The following is a 16,095-nucleotide window of genomic DNA, read 5'->3' on the forward strand; positions in this document are numbered from 1 at the left end:
AATTAGGTACATTTTGGACTTACCAAAATAGGATAGATAATGGAATTATTTTCTCTGAATTTGTCAAATACATATTGGCTAGGCATTGTTTAGGTATTTATTATTTGCATATATTGTATATAGTTATTGTACTTTTTTTATATAGTTATTCTTATATTAGTTATAACCTTTTTCCATTTTTCTTTTTATTAAAATATAAAAGGAGAAATGTGGTGATACTTTACTTGTACTGAAATGTGATTTTAATTGTATGTTAATAAATAAAGTTGCCCAGGGGTCAGAGCTATTAGACCCATAGCAAAAGCTGGGCGTTGGTGGTGCATGCCTTTAATCCCAGCACTTGGTAGGCAGAGCTAGGTAGATCTCTGTGTGTTCAAGGATACAGCCAGCATTGGAGACACATGCCTTTAATCTCAATACCAACCATAGAAGACCTGGAAGTATGTACAGACAGGCAGTGACGAGGCAGTCATGTGGTTGGGTTTACAACCAATGAGAAGGCAGAACAGAAAGACTATACAAAGACAAACACACAGGAAGTAGGTCTTCTAGGGAGAGGTCTCTTGGCTAAAGAGGCTAACTGCAGCAGGCGGGTAAGGCTACTAGCTTTGATCTCTTGGCTTTATTCTTTGCATTCATTGGTTCTGTGTTTCTTATTTAATAAGACAGTTGGTTACATCTACAGGGTGCGGAAAGAAACAAGCAAAATATGATAAAGATCTATCAGTGGGAGAAAATGTCTCTGAAGGAGCTACTGAAAAGTTCTGTTGTAAATGTTTTTTTTTTTTTTTTTTTTCACTGACTGGCTAAGGCAAACATAAGGCCCAAGGAAATTTGTGATCAGAAATGCCAGCCTCAATGCCGCCTAATGAGGCAGGTGCGGTTCTGATTTGGAGCCAGTGTCAAATGAAGGAGAGACACCTGTTGGCCAGCTTAGGAAAGACCAGAAACCTCCCAATGTCCCATAGTTGAAAATGTAAAATGCTTGTTCACATTCTCCCATTGCAAAAGCAAAAAACTTTGTTCAAACCTCCCAGGCAAGAATTTGTAAGCAAGTCTGGTAAAAGAGATCCAGTTGACTCTCAGACCCGAAAGAACTATGGGAAATGAATTTAAAAAGCTAGCTTGCAATAAGGGAAATGTTTTCTGGGAAAGGTAGATTTTCCGAAAAAGACAGCGACATTGCTCTGAAACATTTTTGTCAGCTCAAAAATACGTTCATGGTAAACTTTCTTTTAAGAATAAGGAGGAGGAAAATCGTCTAAGAGTTTGTCAGTTCCAATGAAAAATTGAAAGGATATGGAACTAGGTGCTTCGAAGTTTGGGGCTCCATTAGTAAAATGTCTTATTAACCCTAATAGCTGTGCAAATTTTTTACGGTAGTTGGATGACAAAATGCTACCTTTAAGAGCAAACAAGCCACTTTAAAATGCTTAAAGCAAGGGAAAGCAGTTTATACACTGAATGTTGTCTTAGATATGAAGAAACTTTGCCTTTTTTACAAACTGCCTGCAATGAGTAATTCCTTTGCAAATCTAATGAGGAGACAAGGAGACAGGCATTCAAAAAGAAACAACTGCTTTATAGATGGGAACAAACTCCAGAAAATCTAGCTGTCTTACAAAAGAGTTGCTTCACCCAAAAGTTCCATATAAGAAATCAATGCTAAATGTCACATTTGCTAATATCAGGAGTTAAAGCTAATGAAGTGAAAATATTAAATCCTGAAAATGCTTTTTCTCAAAGTAAGCTAATAAAGAAAATGTTTCATGAAAGAACATCTATTCTTGATTCCTTTGAATAGTAACAGTTTTGGAAATATTGGAAGTAACAATAAGAAAGTCAAAATGTTTCAACAAATTCAAGACACTATTCACAAAAGAAAGCTGCCATGCTTTGTGGGCCATATTAGAGCTCACTCCAGTCTTCTTGGTCCTTTAGCTGAGGGTAATGTAATGGCTGAGCACTATCCCAAGTGGAAATGACTCAACAGTCACATGCTCTTCATTAAAATAGCAAAAACTTAAGAAAGCAATTCAACCTTACCAAAGAAGCAGCTCATCAAATAGTTAAATGATGAGGGGTATGTCCAAAATATTTTCCTGTCCCTCACTTAGGGGTAAACCCTCGAGGTCTTCTTACCAATCATCTATGGCAAATAGATGTTATGCATATTGCAGAATTTGGCAAATTAAGATATGTACATGTGACCATTGACAATTAATCAGGATTTCTAATGGCTAGTGCACAACCTGGGGAAGCTACAAAACATGTAATTATGCACTGCTTCAAGTATTCTTTATATATGGGTATATGAAAAATTATTAAAACTGATAATGGTTCTGGATATAGTAATAAGGCATTTCAACAATTTTTTTATATTTTATTTTATTTTTGTGTGTATTGGTGTTTTTGCCATGGGTGTCAGGGGTCCCCTGAAACTGGAGTTAAAGACAGGTGAAAGCTGCCATGTGGGTGCTGAGAATTGAACTCGGGTCCTCTGGAAGAAGAGTCAGCACTCTTAACTCCTGAGCCATCTCTCCAGCCCATATTTCAACAATTTTGTACCCAATGGGAAATCATGCATAAAACAGGTATTCCTTATATTCCTCAGGGACAAGGTGTTTTGGAAAGGGCTCATTAGCAGTCTTAAAGTACAACTTCTAAATATAAAAATAAAAAAGGAAGAAGTTTACCCTCAATTTCCACATAATGCTTTAAATCATGCTCTTTTTGTTCTGAACTTTTTGAATATGGATATCTATGAACAGTCTGCCGCATTTAGATTTTGGCATCCAAGCGACTTTTGCTCAAGTGAGATGGAAAGATCCCTGCCCAGGATTATGGAAGGGTCCTGATCCTGTTTCAATATGTGGTCAGGACATGTTTGTGTTTTTTCACAAGAGGAGAATGAAGCTCGGTGGTTACCGGAGCAGAGCGTCTGGTAAGGAGCGTGGAACTAAGGAAAGTCAGCTCCAATGACATTCCTATAAAGGAACCAAAATGAAAGTGACTCGATTTGTGTTTCTGAGGTTTTGTCACTGGTTAATGCAAACAGTGAGGAAATAGAGTTCTGAGCTGTACCGATTTTGGCTTTATTAGCTCCTTTAGCAAAATACTTTATATAACCTAAAGTTGTGCAGTCTTTTGCAAAGACCTTTACAGCAGCTAAATATGGTAATTTCACCCTCAGCGTAAAGTGAAATTATTCTGTAGAACAAACCAAAAGTACTGCTGTAAAAGAAACGTTTGTCTGAATTGAAGCACTTAGGGGAGCTATTATGAATTTGGGTGAAGGGACAGCCTCTAGTTAAAAACCATCTACCACTGACACTGCATCTCTGCCGGTTCCGGAATGGCTGAGAAAACTGGCAACTTTGGGGTGTGGCTTCTTCCCAAGAATGTTACAGTCGCCTAGCAATAAGTATCACAACTCTATCTATAATGTCAACACTCACTGAATACCAGAGTTGTATATCAAAACTGACTATAAACTCCAAACTTTAGATATGATGTACATACTTCCTGTCTAGTTAAGAGAATCTTTCTAATAGAGATAGTGATAATAATTAAAAGTAAGAAGTAGAAAAAGATGAAAATAAGATATGTGAGTTTGGAGAAATTATTCTCATGTTAGATTTCTGTGTTAAGAAATCTTCGGGTGTTTGCTAAATTAGATATATGCTAATGGTAGCCCTATATAAGTTTGTAAAATAGATCTATAGCGTTCCTTTAAGAATATAAGCTTGCATGAAGTATCTAAGGTAGTTTTAAGACATGTAGTAATAAACTTGTAAGATATCATTTGTAAATGTAATTTTAAATAAGAAATAAGGTGGAATGAATATAAGAAGTATATAAGAAGTAATAAGAAATGTATTTGCTAAAGTAGTTCTATAGTTTCCTTAAAAAGTATAAATAAGTAGATGTTAATATGTTATATGTGAGTTTGTAAAAATGTGTAAATGTTGAGTGTGAGTTTATGCTTAAGCACATGTTATATGTGACTTTGTAAAAGTGTAAATATTGAGTGTGTATCTATGCTTAATGTATATGATAAAAGAACCTGAGACACAGAAGGTAGTGTCTAGTAGACTGCAAAGTAGGCAGTCTCAATGGTTTCAAAAGCTCCAGAAGCTGCTAAGAAGCTAAGAATGGTGGACGCCAGAACCAGCAGAAGGCATCTGGAGCTGATATCTGTGGAATATCAATGCAACACAGAAAAACCTGAGCTAACATCAAAAACGGTGCAGTTTAGAATACAACTTTACCTAAAAAGGTCTCTGTCTGTGAGAGCAAAAGTTGTAGAGACTCTTGTTTGAACTAAAATTGTTAACTGCAAAAAGTTTTGGTCATAAATGTCTCTTGATATTTGGAAGTGAAATCCTGATATCAGAATTTATTTCTTGTTTGAACTTTTGGAAGTTAAAATGAGATAAAACTACAAAAAGATTTTAGTTATGGATTTCTTCATATTTGGAAGGCTAGGACCAGAATTTATCATTTGAATTTTGGGACTTAAGAGATGAAATGAACAACAGAGATTTCATTGCAATGGGACAATTTTGAGTTTATTTATAGTAATGACCAAAGAACTGTTTTCTGGTATTGGGATAAAAATGGAACTGTTTAAATGAAGAAATTTATTGTTTTTATCTTGACTCAATATGCAGTTTTGTGTATGCATATATGCTGGTGATCCATGAATTGTTCTGTGTTTAAAATACAATTGTTTTGTGGAAATGTTTAGGTAAAAATGGAATGACTTATGGAACTGGTTTTGTGTTGTAAATGGAAAAATTTGGGTTTTCTAACTAAGCTTGTGATTTTGCATAAAAAGTTATAAAGAAAAGGGAGAGTTAATATTCCTTAGTCTACTTAATTAAAAAAATTGTTTGAATGGATTAATGTCATGTTTTGTTAGTAAGAAATGCAAGTGGGGTATACTAAGACTATTTTTTTTTTTTTTTTGATTTTTCGAGACAGGGTTTCTCTGTGTAGCTTTGCGCCTTTTCCTGGAACTCACTTGGTAGTAGTCCAGGCTGGCCTCGAACTCACAGAGATCCGCCTGCCTCTGCCTCCCGAGTGCTGGGATTAAAGGCGTGCGCCACCACCGCCCAGCCTAAGACTATTTTTAAAGTGGAAAGAGTTTTATGAAACTGCTTTTGGATGTGTTGCTAAAAGTTTTCAAAGTGTTAATGGTTAGATTAAGAATACTGCATTTCATTATGGGTTTATATAAATTGTGTAAGTTTGAGTTCCTCTAACTAGGTTTGAGATTTTGTTTAAAAAATATAAAGAAAAGAAGGAGTTATGAGTGAATTAAGTTTGAATGTATGTTTGCAGAAATTATGATTAGCCTATTGATATTAATGCACCCTGGTTTTGTGGAGTTAAGGAAATATTTAAGTTTGATGTGAATACACTGAATTTTTCTTATGTTCTGTTAGCAAGAAAATTCAAATGATTAAGAGGTAAATTTGTAAGACTAAAAAAATTATTAAGTATATATAGCACCATATATGCTAATTCAAATGATTCTGTTAAGAGTTTGCTTTGTGTTGTAAGATTGGGAGATTGTGACTATGTATAGCATTATTTATGTTAACCTGTTAATGGTAATGATGAAGCTAAGAGATTCTTTAAGTTTGTAATTGCCTTAAGAGTTTTTGGTTTAGAAAGGGCTTGAGGTAGCTAAGAGTGCTGTAGTCAACTTGGACCTAATTCAAAAAGAGAAATGCCATCTTTATCATCCTCTACTCCATACTGGGAGATGTAACAGCTTGGAGATTGCTATAATCCATTAATAATTAGTTATTTATTATATATTCAGAAAGGGGGACCTGTGGGAGCCCTTTTTTGGGTTCCTTGTAGCTTTACCCAGCATGCCCACATAGAGGATGATTAGGACCAGAGGCCTCAGTGCAGGTGTCTGATATGGTCTGCACTTGGCTGTGCCTGGGGGGAGGCCTTTTGCTCCACCCCCTTGGCATCCCTATAAATACCCTGGGGAAGAGATAGTCAGGACCCATTGGAAAAGGTTCCAGGCCCTCTCAAGGCTATCCTTTATTTTCTATTTATCTCCACAATATTCTGCACAATATAAAACCTATCTACTATTTCCTGCTGCTCACACTGAAGAAAACCCTGGGGAGCTGTAGGGTTGGTGGGTAAACACAAACCAACCTGGGGGGCCTCTTCCAGTCCCCAAAATCAAACATGCTACAAACCTTTGCAGCCACTGTGGAAGAAATTCCTCTCCAGGACCACTGAATACACCAATGCCTAATGTAAAAATCAATGCTGCAATGCATGATAAAAACACCTCTGATAGATGAATCACAATTTCCAAAGAACAAAATAAAACAAATATTTTGGATGACTTTCATAATTGAACACAGACCAAAGCTTACAATTCAAATTAATGGCCTGGAGGGCATGGTAGACACAGGTATGGATGTGATTTTAATTACACCAAAACCATGGCATACGAATTGGCCTCTTAAAGAGGTAGATGTCTTACTTCTAGGGATTGGAACCCTACCTCAGATAAAACAGAATTCGAGATGGGTTGAATGCATAGGGCCAGAAGGACAGAGAGGAAGGCTGAAGACATATGTAGCAAATGTAGCAGTAAATCCTTGGGACCGAGATCTGTTACAACAGTGGAATACCCAGATTAAAATTCCTACAATCTCAGAAAAGGAATACAGATCAACACATGTTTCTAGGAATAACATCATAACATGCTATAAAAAAGTTACCAACTATTCAATCTGTATACAACCAGAGCACAAATGCTGTTGAACTCCCAGAAGTACCAACTGCCTTACCTTTAAAATGGCTAACTAATAAACCTGTTTCGGTTGGACAATGGCCTTTGACAAGAGAAGTTACAAGCTTTAGAACAGCTGGTTCAAGAGCAGTTAAATACTCAACACATTGAAGAATCTACCAGCCCGTGGAACTCTTCTGTATTTGTTATTTAAAAAAAAAGTCTTGTAATTGGAGAATGCTGACAGATCAGAGAGGTATTAATAAAGTAATTCAGCCAATGCACTCCCTACAGACTGGAATGCCATTGCCCTCTCTGCTACACAAAGAATGACATATAATAGTTATTGACTTAAAAGACTGTTTCTTTACCATACCCTTAAAAGAAAATGAAGGAGAAAAATTTGCCTTCACAGTACCTAATTATACTGTGATATCAATGGAACTCCTACCACAGGGAATGTTAAACAGCCCTGCCTTGTGCCAATACTTGGTGCAAAAACCAGTAGAGATAATTCATGTAAAGTTTCCACAATCCATAATTTATACTAGTAGGATATGAATGATATCCTATTAGCCAATCCAAATTTAGACACATTAGAAAGCATTTTTGAAGAAGTAAAAAAAAAGTTTTGCTTCACTGGGAACTGCAAATTGCTCCTGAAAAAAATACAAAGAGGAGATTTCTACTAGTTACTTAGTATGTATGATAGACCTACAAAAAAAAAAAATAGTCCCCAAAAGGTACAACAAAGGAGAGATCGATTGAAGACTCTTAAGGATTTTCAAAAGTTGTTAGGAAGCATTTCCAAGTTACTGGGTATCGTGGGAATACCCAAAGATGGACTACAAAATTTGACTAATACTCTAGAAGGGGACAAAGAATTAAATAGTCCAACAGAATTATCAGCTGAAGCTGAGAAGGAATTGGCTCTAGTAGAAAAGACAATTCCAGAAGCACATATGGATCATGTGGATCCAGAACTTAAATGCATTCTTGTCATATTCCCCATCCAGACATTCCCCCACAGGTATTTTGATGCAGAGGGAAGATATTATATTGGAATGGATATTCCTACCACATAAACCAAATAAGAAATTAAAGACTTATGAGCTTTTAGGTTTCAAGGGCCAAAGCTAGGCCCACTCCTTTTCTCTTTTCCTGCTGTATGTGTATCTGGATGTAGAAGACTTATGTAGAAAAGATCCCTGATTTGATTCAAAAAGGTAAATTGAGACTTCACCAGTTGACAGGAATGCACCCAGCAGAAATTGGAGTACCTTTAACTAATGAGGAAATTTCATCACTATGAAAGATAATGAATACTGGCAGAGAGCCTGCAGTAACCTTTTGGGAGAGATTAATAACCATTATCCCAAAAGCAAGAGAATAAAGACTGAATGGGTCCTTTTTCTTACTCTTGATTTCTCAGAATCCTTTCTTACATGTCATGTCATCTTTAAATCCAAACTTTCATTTTGATAAAAACTAAGTTTTTCCAATAGCAATCTCTGAAGTCTCCAGAAGGAAGATGGGGCCCCAACAAGAACTCTACTCAATCCAGAATGATGCCATGGTAATCATCATCATACTACACTCTTGCCAAAATTTCAGACAATCTTACCCATTACTCTGAGACTTGCTGTGGAATCTAGAGTTATTCAGAGATTTAACTATGTTTTAGCTTTCTTATATTACCCAAAAGAGATACCATTACCCCCTAAACCGCAGGAAGGAATTCTAAGAAAATGATGCCCCTTCTCCCTAAGGTTTCATATTTCTCAGGGTTATGGATGGTGGTTATAGGGTTGGGGGTGGAAGAAAATATTGAACTCAGTATTCTCCTTAAGAAAATAAAAAGTGTCTCAAAAAAAGGGGGAAAGAAGGAATAGAATGGATAGGAAGAAGATATTATGGTAGATTATTGTATATGCTAGAAAACAAATTTAATAAAATAGCAGCCTTAGATAATTTGCACTGCAATTTGCACTGTTTTGGATTTTTTTTTTTTTTAAGGTCATACTCTTTTATTTTTTATTTTATTTTTTTTTTATTTTCCATCACAGGCAATTTATTTTGTTCTATTCATTCACAGTTAATACAGAAAATACTTGGAAACATTTCCATATAATGTTTGACACAGAAATCATCAAATAGAAGTATACAATGTTGACAGGAGGCAGTACATTTATAATTTATAACCCCAAATGTATTTATAAGTTAGAAATGGAAAGATCTACAAATGAAATTATGAAGGTTCACCAAAGTCATTTAATCTGTCAGTTTCTCATTCATTTTTATGTCTTAATAATATTCTATTGTATGAATAAGCCACATTTTATTTCTCTCCAGTATTTGATAGCTATTTGAGTTGTTTTAACTTTTTTACTATTAGCAACACACTGCTGTAAACCTTCATGTACATGTTTCATAGGTGCACATTTTCAGTAGTTTGAGGATATATTCCTAAGGGTAGAATTGTTGAGTAACAGAGTAACAATGTTTTGCATTTTGACCAACCACCAAACTGTTTTGCCAAAATGGCACACCATTTTACAATCTCACCAAATCCTTGTTTTTAAGGCTCTGATTTTTGTACAAAAGCATTCAATCATTCTGTCAGACCAAACCAGGAAAATAGATAGGAATATTGTAATAGATAGGAATAAACCAGAAAAAAAAGAAGAAAAAAAAAAGTGGTGGAGAAAAAGGTGAACACTGCAAGAATACTCAAAAGGGCTGAGAGTTGCAAACGCCAAGAATGGCTTTGCATAGTAAATGGAATAGAACAGCTCTGAACTATAGCTTACTTTTCCTGGTTTGGATTTTTAAATGTGGATACTAATGTAAACTATTTTTATATTCCTGTTTAAGGTAATTTGTATATTGATACAAATACAAAATTATATTTGTTATAATGTACATATATTTCTACTCTTATTGAAATATTTATGTATTGATACAAATATAATTTTATATCTGTCATACTGTATGTATGTTCTACTTCTTTATCGGATATTCTGTATATTGATATCTATTTAAGGTTATTGTCATACAGCATATTGCACTATACATTCCTACCTCTGTTATACATATCTTGTGTATTGTCACAATTTTGAAGTCATCGTCCTTTACTATACATTTGCTTATAGACCTTTTCCCTTGTTTACATGAAGCCTTAGTCCTTAGGGTATATAAGTGGATAAGACTTAGAGATTTATAGTCACCTATGCTTGTCCTCTCTATAGTTATGTTAGTTAGGTTATCCAGATTTAGAGATACATATGTCGGATGGACAGGTAATCTTCAAACACTTCATAGACCTACAGTAGATGGCATTTAAATAACAGAATTCTGTTGACATGAGACACAATTGCTCCTGGCAGAAATAATTTGATCCCAAGAGAACATCAGGCTTCGAAGACAATTCCATTTGGAAGTTTGTGTTCTTGGTACTAAATGGCCTAATGAGCAAAGAACTACCCTTGCCTCAACTGCTGACAATATAAGTGCTGTCCTTCTTAGTTCTATATGAAAGAAGCATTGGCAAGTCATAGAGAGCAATAGAATAAGGAGCACCCCTCCATGGCTTCTGGATCAGCTCTTTCCTCCAGGTCTCTGCCCTGTTCGAGTTCCTGTCCTGACTACCTTTGATGACATGGAAGTGTAAGCCAGATAAACTGTTATCTCCCCAATATGTATTTTTTTCATGGTGTCTCATCACAGCAAAGAAACCAAACTAAGACACCTACCTGACAACTTGCTCTAAAAAGAAATAAATAACCATTTGTGGAAAATCAAAAGAAGTTCTTAATGACTGAGAGACATCAGAAATGTAAGAAACACAAACTGGTGACCTATGTACAAAAAAATGCAATAAAAAAGAGAGGTACTGTGGTGTGTTGAATGAGAATGGCCTCCCTTAGCCCATGTGTCTGAAAGCTTAGTCATCAGGGAGTGATGCTACTAAGGAGGAATTAGGGGGTGAGATGTTGTTGGAGTAGGTGTGGTCTTGGTGGAGTAAGTCTATCACCGGAGGTGAGCTTTTAGGTTTCAAGGGCCAAAGCTACGCCCACTCCTTTTCTCTTTTCCTGCTGTATGTGTATCTGGATGTAGAAGTATCAGCTACCATGGCTGCCTGGGTGCTGCCACACTCCCCACCATGATGATAATAGAACAAACATCTGAAACTCTAATGAAATGCTTTCCTTTAAAATACTTGCCTTAGTCATGCTGTCTCTTCACAGGAAGGGAACACTGACTGAGACAGAAACTGGTGCAGGGAACAGGGTACAGCTGTGACAGGCCAGACCATGCTGCTTGTTGGTAGACTGTGGACTTTGGCACTTTGGATTAAGAAAGTGGCTAAATGTTTTAAGGGAGGGATAGTGGGCCATATTAGAAAGAGCTTGGAGGCAGTGGTGCAGAGACAGAGATAGACAATGATGGTCCTCTCAAGAGAAGTTAATGGAGAATATCAGTAAGTGCCATTCCAGTGGTATTATGACAAAGAATGTGGCCACTTTGGGCCCTGCTTTCTGAAGGAGGCTAAATAGAAGAGGTTTAGATTAATGGCATTGGGAGACGAGATTTCAAGACAGACTAGTATTTATTCTACACAGTGGTTATTTGTGGTCACTCTCGTGGAGATTTACAATGAAAGGGAGAAATCTTTGCCTACATGACAATCTGATACCTACTGAATCATCTCCAGCGCCCAAACACCCAATATTAATCAAACCTCAACTCTCTGAGCACTCAGTTTTCACGGTGAGATTCTGCACACACACACACAAACACACACACACACACAATTCTGATAATCTGTCAAGTTTAGGAGTGGACAAATGGCTCAGCAGTGAAGGCCACATATTGCTCTTGGAGAAGACGTGAGTTTCTTCCCCAGATCTAACATGGTGATGCACAATCATGCCCACAACTTCTTGCAGAGGATCTGATGCCCTCTTCTGTCTTCTGTGCACACCAAACACTCGTGGAGAACATGCATACATGGATGCAAAACACCCATACAGTTGAAATAAAATAAGTAAATTCAGCAAATTAAAAACACTAACCCCAAATCTCTTTTATGTCACCATGGATAAACAGTCAGGCAAACATAGAAATGTGAAAAATACCTGTAGGTAAAACTATAAATTAGTAATTAAATGAATCAAGGAAGTAGATAAAAGGATAGAATTCCATGACTGTAGACAGAAAGCTTCATTACTATGTCAGTACAGATTTGAGCTATAGATTCATCAAAAGTCCAATAAAATGTCTACCTGTAAATCATATCAACAACAGAAAAAATTAAAAAAGATCACCATAAAGAATAAATGATCTACACAAGACTGAATAAATACACATATACAAACTAATTCAACTCAGAAGTTCTTTGTACTATAAAGTATCTCTCTGTACCTATTGTCTGTTCTCATGGGCATGTAAATCTGAAGTTAATAAACCACTGTGTAATCTAACTTTGGGGGTTCTGATACTGACAGATAATGATTGGATCAAATTTGATATTGGGGCCTCCAAAAGGCCCACTCAGAACATTTCCCAATGTCATAGGGTTACCTTGTCTGCCCCTTCATGATCTGAATTCAGCAGTACAATGAAAGCCTTTGCCACACTTTCTGTATACTCCAGAAGGCTGTCATTTTTAAATTATCTCTAGAAAAAATGATGGGCATTCTATGCAGAATGATCTATCCACAACATTCCCTGCCTTTGTTAAATATTGCACTGTACTCATGTTCATTGCCATAACTGACTTTTGGTCCAGAAGCTCAAAACTATCTACTAAGTCCATCTACCCCCCTCCTGCCATCACCCCATGTTCCACACTGGTTATTTTCCCCTTTCACAGTGAGCTAACACGCCCTGGTGTATACTTGTGATATTGGTGGCATATCAGAAGTTGTAACATGTGAAGTGTTCCAGAGTCTGGGAGTCACAGGGAGAGTGTAGGGAGTCATGGTGAGATGGGACTAGCTGAGCAACATTGGTAAAGTCCAGGCTGATCTCCCAATACAGGAATCCTGGTCATCATCCTGCAGGCTGAGGAAGGTGGTCCCTAAGGCTTTTGCTGTGGGCCACAGGAACATCCTAAGAACTCAGCTGGTTATGGCAAATTCACTACCTGGAGGAATCTGGGAATTCCTCCAGAGGAAGCCAAATCCCAAAGAGTTTTTGGTGTTACTTGGCTTGTTATATATCAGCTGTATTCTGTTATGAAAATCATGTGTGCCTTTATAGTTTTCCCAATTGATTTTCCCCTAAGAAGGACTAACAGAAGGCTTTCTCTGGAATCAGATTATCTCCCTTAGCCACTTTCAAGGACTACAGGAAACACCACCCAGGTGGGTGCCCATTGTTAGTCCCAGGTGGATTAACAATGATAAGAGCACACATTGCAAGTCTACTGATTTATGATAAATTTCACAAGGAGACAATACCTAGGAGTGGTGGATGTTAAGTAATAGCTTTACACAATTTAGCTCACACCCTCCCTTCATATACTGGGACTTCCAGGGCACAGGGGAGAAGAGAAAAGAGAATGGAAGAACTAGATGGGTAAGAACTTGAGAGGAACAAACTGAGATGGGGAAGAACTAGATTGAAGGGCTAGAAGAGAGAACAAGAGGAACAAGATGGAAGATGAGGAAAAGCCAGATGGGGAAGAACAAGATGTGGAAGAGACAGATGAGAGAGGAGATGGGAGAGGAGCTGATAGGGGAAAGAACTAGATAGATGAGAACCTAGAAGGGACAGAACTAGATGAAGGAATTAAGATAGAACCTAGAAGGGACCATAGATAAATATAGAGAAATCAGGCAGGAAAGGAGCTAAACATGAGAGCAGAATAGAAGCTGTGTAGAGAGAGAATTATCACAGACTAATAAAGTGTATGAACTAAGTAGTTTCGTGTACATAGATTCATTTCTTCTCATCAAAGAGTAATTATGAGCTTGTTGTAGATTCTTCATGGGCCCTAGGAGGGGACTATCGAAAGGCTGAACCCCCTTAGGCCACGATACCTGGTGCCATGAACAGACTTAACTGTTTAGGTACTCAGGGGACTGATAGGAAGTAAGTTATGGGGCACATCGAGGGAGAGAGGTATTGCTTCACAGAGGTACGATTTTTGGAGACCTCTGGAGTATCAGCTACAATGAGTCCTCACCGAAGAATGCTGCAGATCCCAGGGACACCAACAACCCCCCCCCCCCCGCTTTGGAGCGGTTAGTAGCTCTGAATAACTGCCCCCCCCTCAAATAGTCAAAATGAGTCTGAACAGAAACAGCTTCTGATAGAAGTTACAGGACACAGGATTAAGACAAAAGGCATTTCAGTCAACTACAGTCAGTTTACAAGCCCAGATAAGGAAACAGCCTATCTTAATCCCATAAGGCCTCCTAAAAATGTATGGAAAGATTTAGGAGACCCCTAAAAGCTGCCAACCTTATGAAATCGATTTACCATCAGACTATGACCAGCAGCAGAGATTCTAACCCCTCCCTTTTAGGGAGAAACCTGTGGTTACTTCATCCAGGGTTTTACAAGGAGGTAACACAATATTCTCACACTACCAGACCTACTGAGAGCATAAACCAGAGCTAATAAAGTTCACTATGGTCTCCATAATAGCAGCAGCAGCAGCCTGCTACAGTCTTTTTTGCTAAATCTATTGGAATCTAATGGCTAACTTGAGCCCTAAACTTCTCACTCCAGCAGCCAACTAGGAGCTCATTCCAGTTGACTTCATTTAAATAATAATGCATGCCTCACAGCCAGAGCTGGTTTAAAAACTAAGGGCAACTCCCAGCTCTCCTAAAAAAAAGTGTCTCTTTCTCTCTCTTTCCTCTTTCTGGGTTGACTATTAAGTTCTTGATAATTTACAAAGATCTTGGCCAAGTACAAGAACTTCAGTTAACCTATTTCAAAAAAAACAGGTCCTGGTTAGGGGACGCCCTGCTACAACCTGTATGGATTCATCAGACCCCGGAAGGCATTTGGAGCTTGGAATCCTAAACATCTGCCTGCTTCTCTCTGAACCTAACTATCTGCTATCTGCATTTCAGCTCACTTGGGCCTTTGAGTCCTCTCCATCCTTCTCCTCACCTTGCCATTCCTGGTGGCTATCCCGCTTGATACAGACTGGACAAACCGGCTGCAACTGCTAAAAAAAAAATTCCTTCTCCTCTGTTTTAGTTTGGGCCTTTCACTGTCCTTATCTCATTTCATGATATACCTTAAAGGATTTATTAAATTGTTACTCTCCTAATATACTATATTTTTGAATGAGAGTTCCTGTTTCAATATTAAAATAACTTCAGTACAAACTTAATATTTTTAAGGCTTAACTGACGGGTATAAAACCAAAGTTCTAAGCTTATAAGAGCAACTAACTTGTAAATTGTTAAGAATATGTTTACTTTACTTTAATTAAAGAGAATTAAGAAATAAAACTTATTGATTGATTGGCCGACCTAAACTGTAAACTATTAAGGAAAAGTTGTACTTAAGCTATACCTATTAGAGATAATTATTTGGATAGAAATTAAAACTTGATCATCATAAATGATCAGATTCTCTAATGTATACTAAATCATATTTATATGCCTGCTAAGTGTGCTAAATTTCATATAATCAATTCATTACTTAGCCCCCTAACATTTAAAAAGTTTATGCTTTGAACAAGACTGCCATACCCCTTATTGCCAGGGTTTTGAACAAACTATGCTTTAAGATATTTTAGATTATATTTCCATTTACCAGGTTTAAAGATAATTTGCCTTACTTTCCAATTTCAAGTAAAAGATAGCACACCTAACAGATTTCAAAATGACCCTTTACTGCTCTTTTATTAAAAGAAATTCACTTTACATTGGCTATTCTCAATAATCAATCACTTATTTCTCCTGACAAATTTAATACATAGATGCTTTTGGATATAAAGTTTTTATAGGGATATAAAGATCTAGATATAGAAAATGTTTAGGAAAGTTAAAAAGTAACTTATGATATATGAATTGACAGTTTTTAGGGTAGATCAATGTAATACATAAACATCTAGATATGTTATTAATGATGCATAAATCTCAGTAGTAACCTAGAGATACTGAGGATGTATGCCTAAGTTAGATCTGTGGATAAATTTTTTATTGAGCTATATAAGCTTTAGGAATGGACTTATATGCCATAACACAAGAGTCTTTGTGGACCTCCCCAGAGGCGACAAAGTATAAAAATTGTCCCAGTAAAGGTTGATCTTGACTTTACTAAAGAAATTAAGATTATTGTACAACCCT

Source organism: Peromyscus maniculatus, chromosome 22 (assembly GCF_049852395.1).
Source record: "Peromyscus maniculatus bairdii isolate BWxNUB_F1_BW_parent chromosome 22, HU_Pman_BW_mat_3.1, whole genome shotgun sequence".
NCBI classification, from domain to species: Eukaryota; Metazoa; Chordata; class Mammalia; order Rodentia; family Cricetidae; genus Peromyscus; species Peromyscus maniculatus.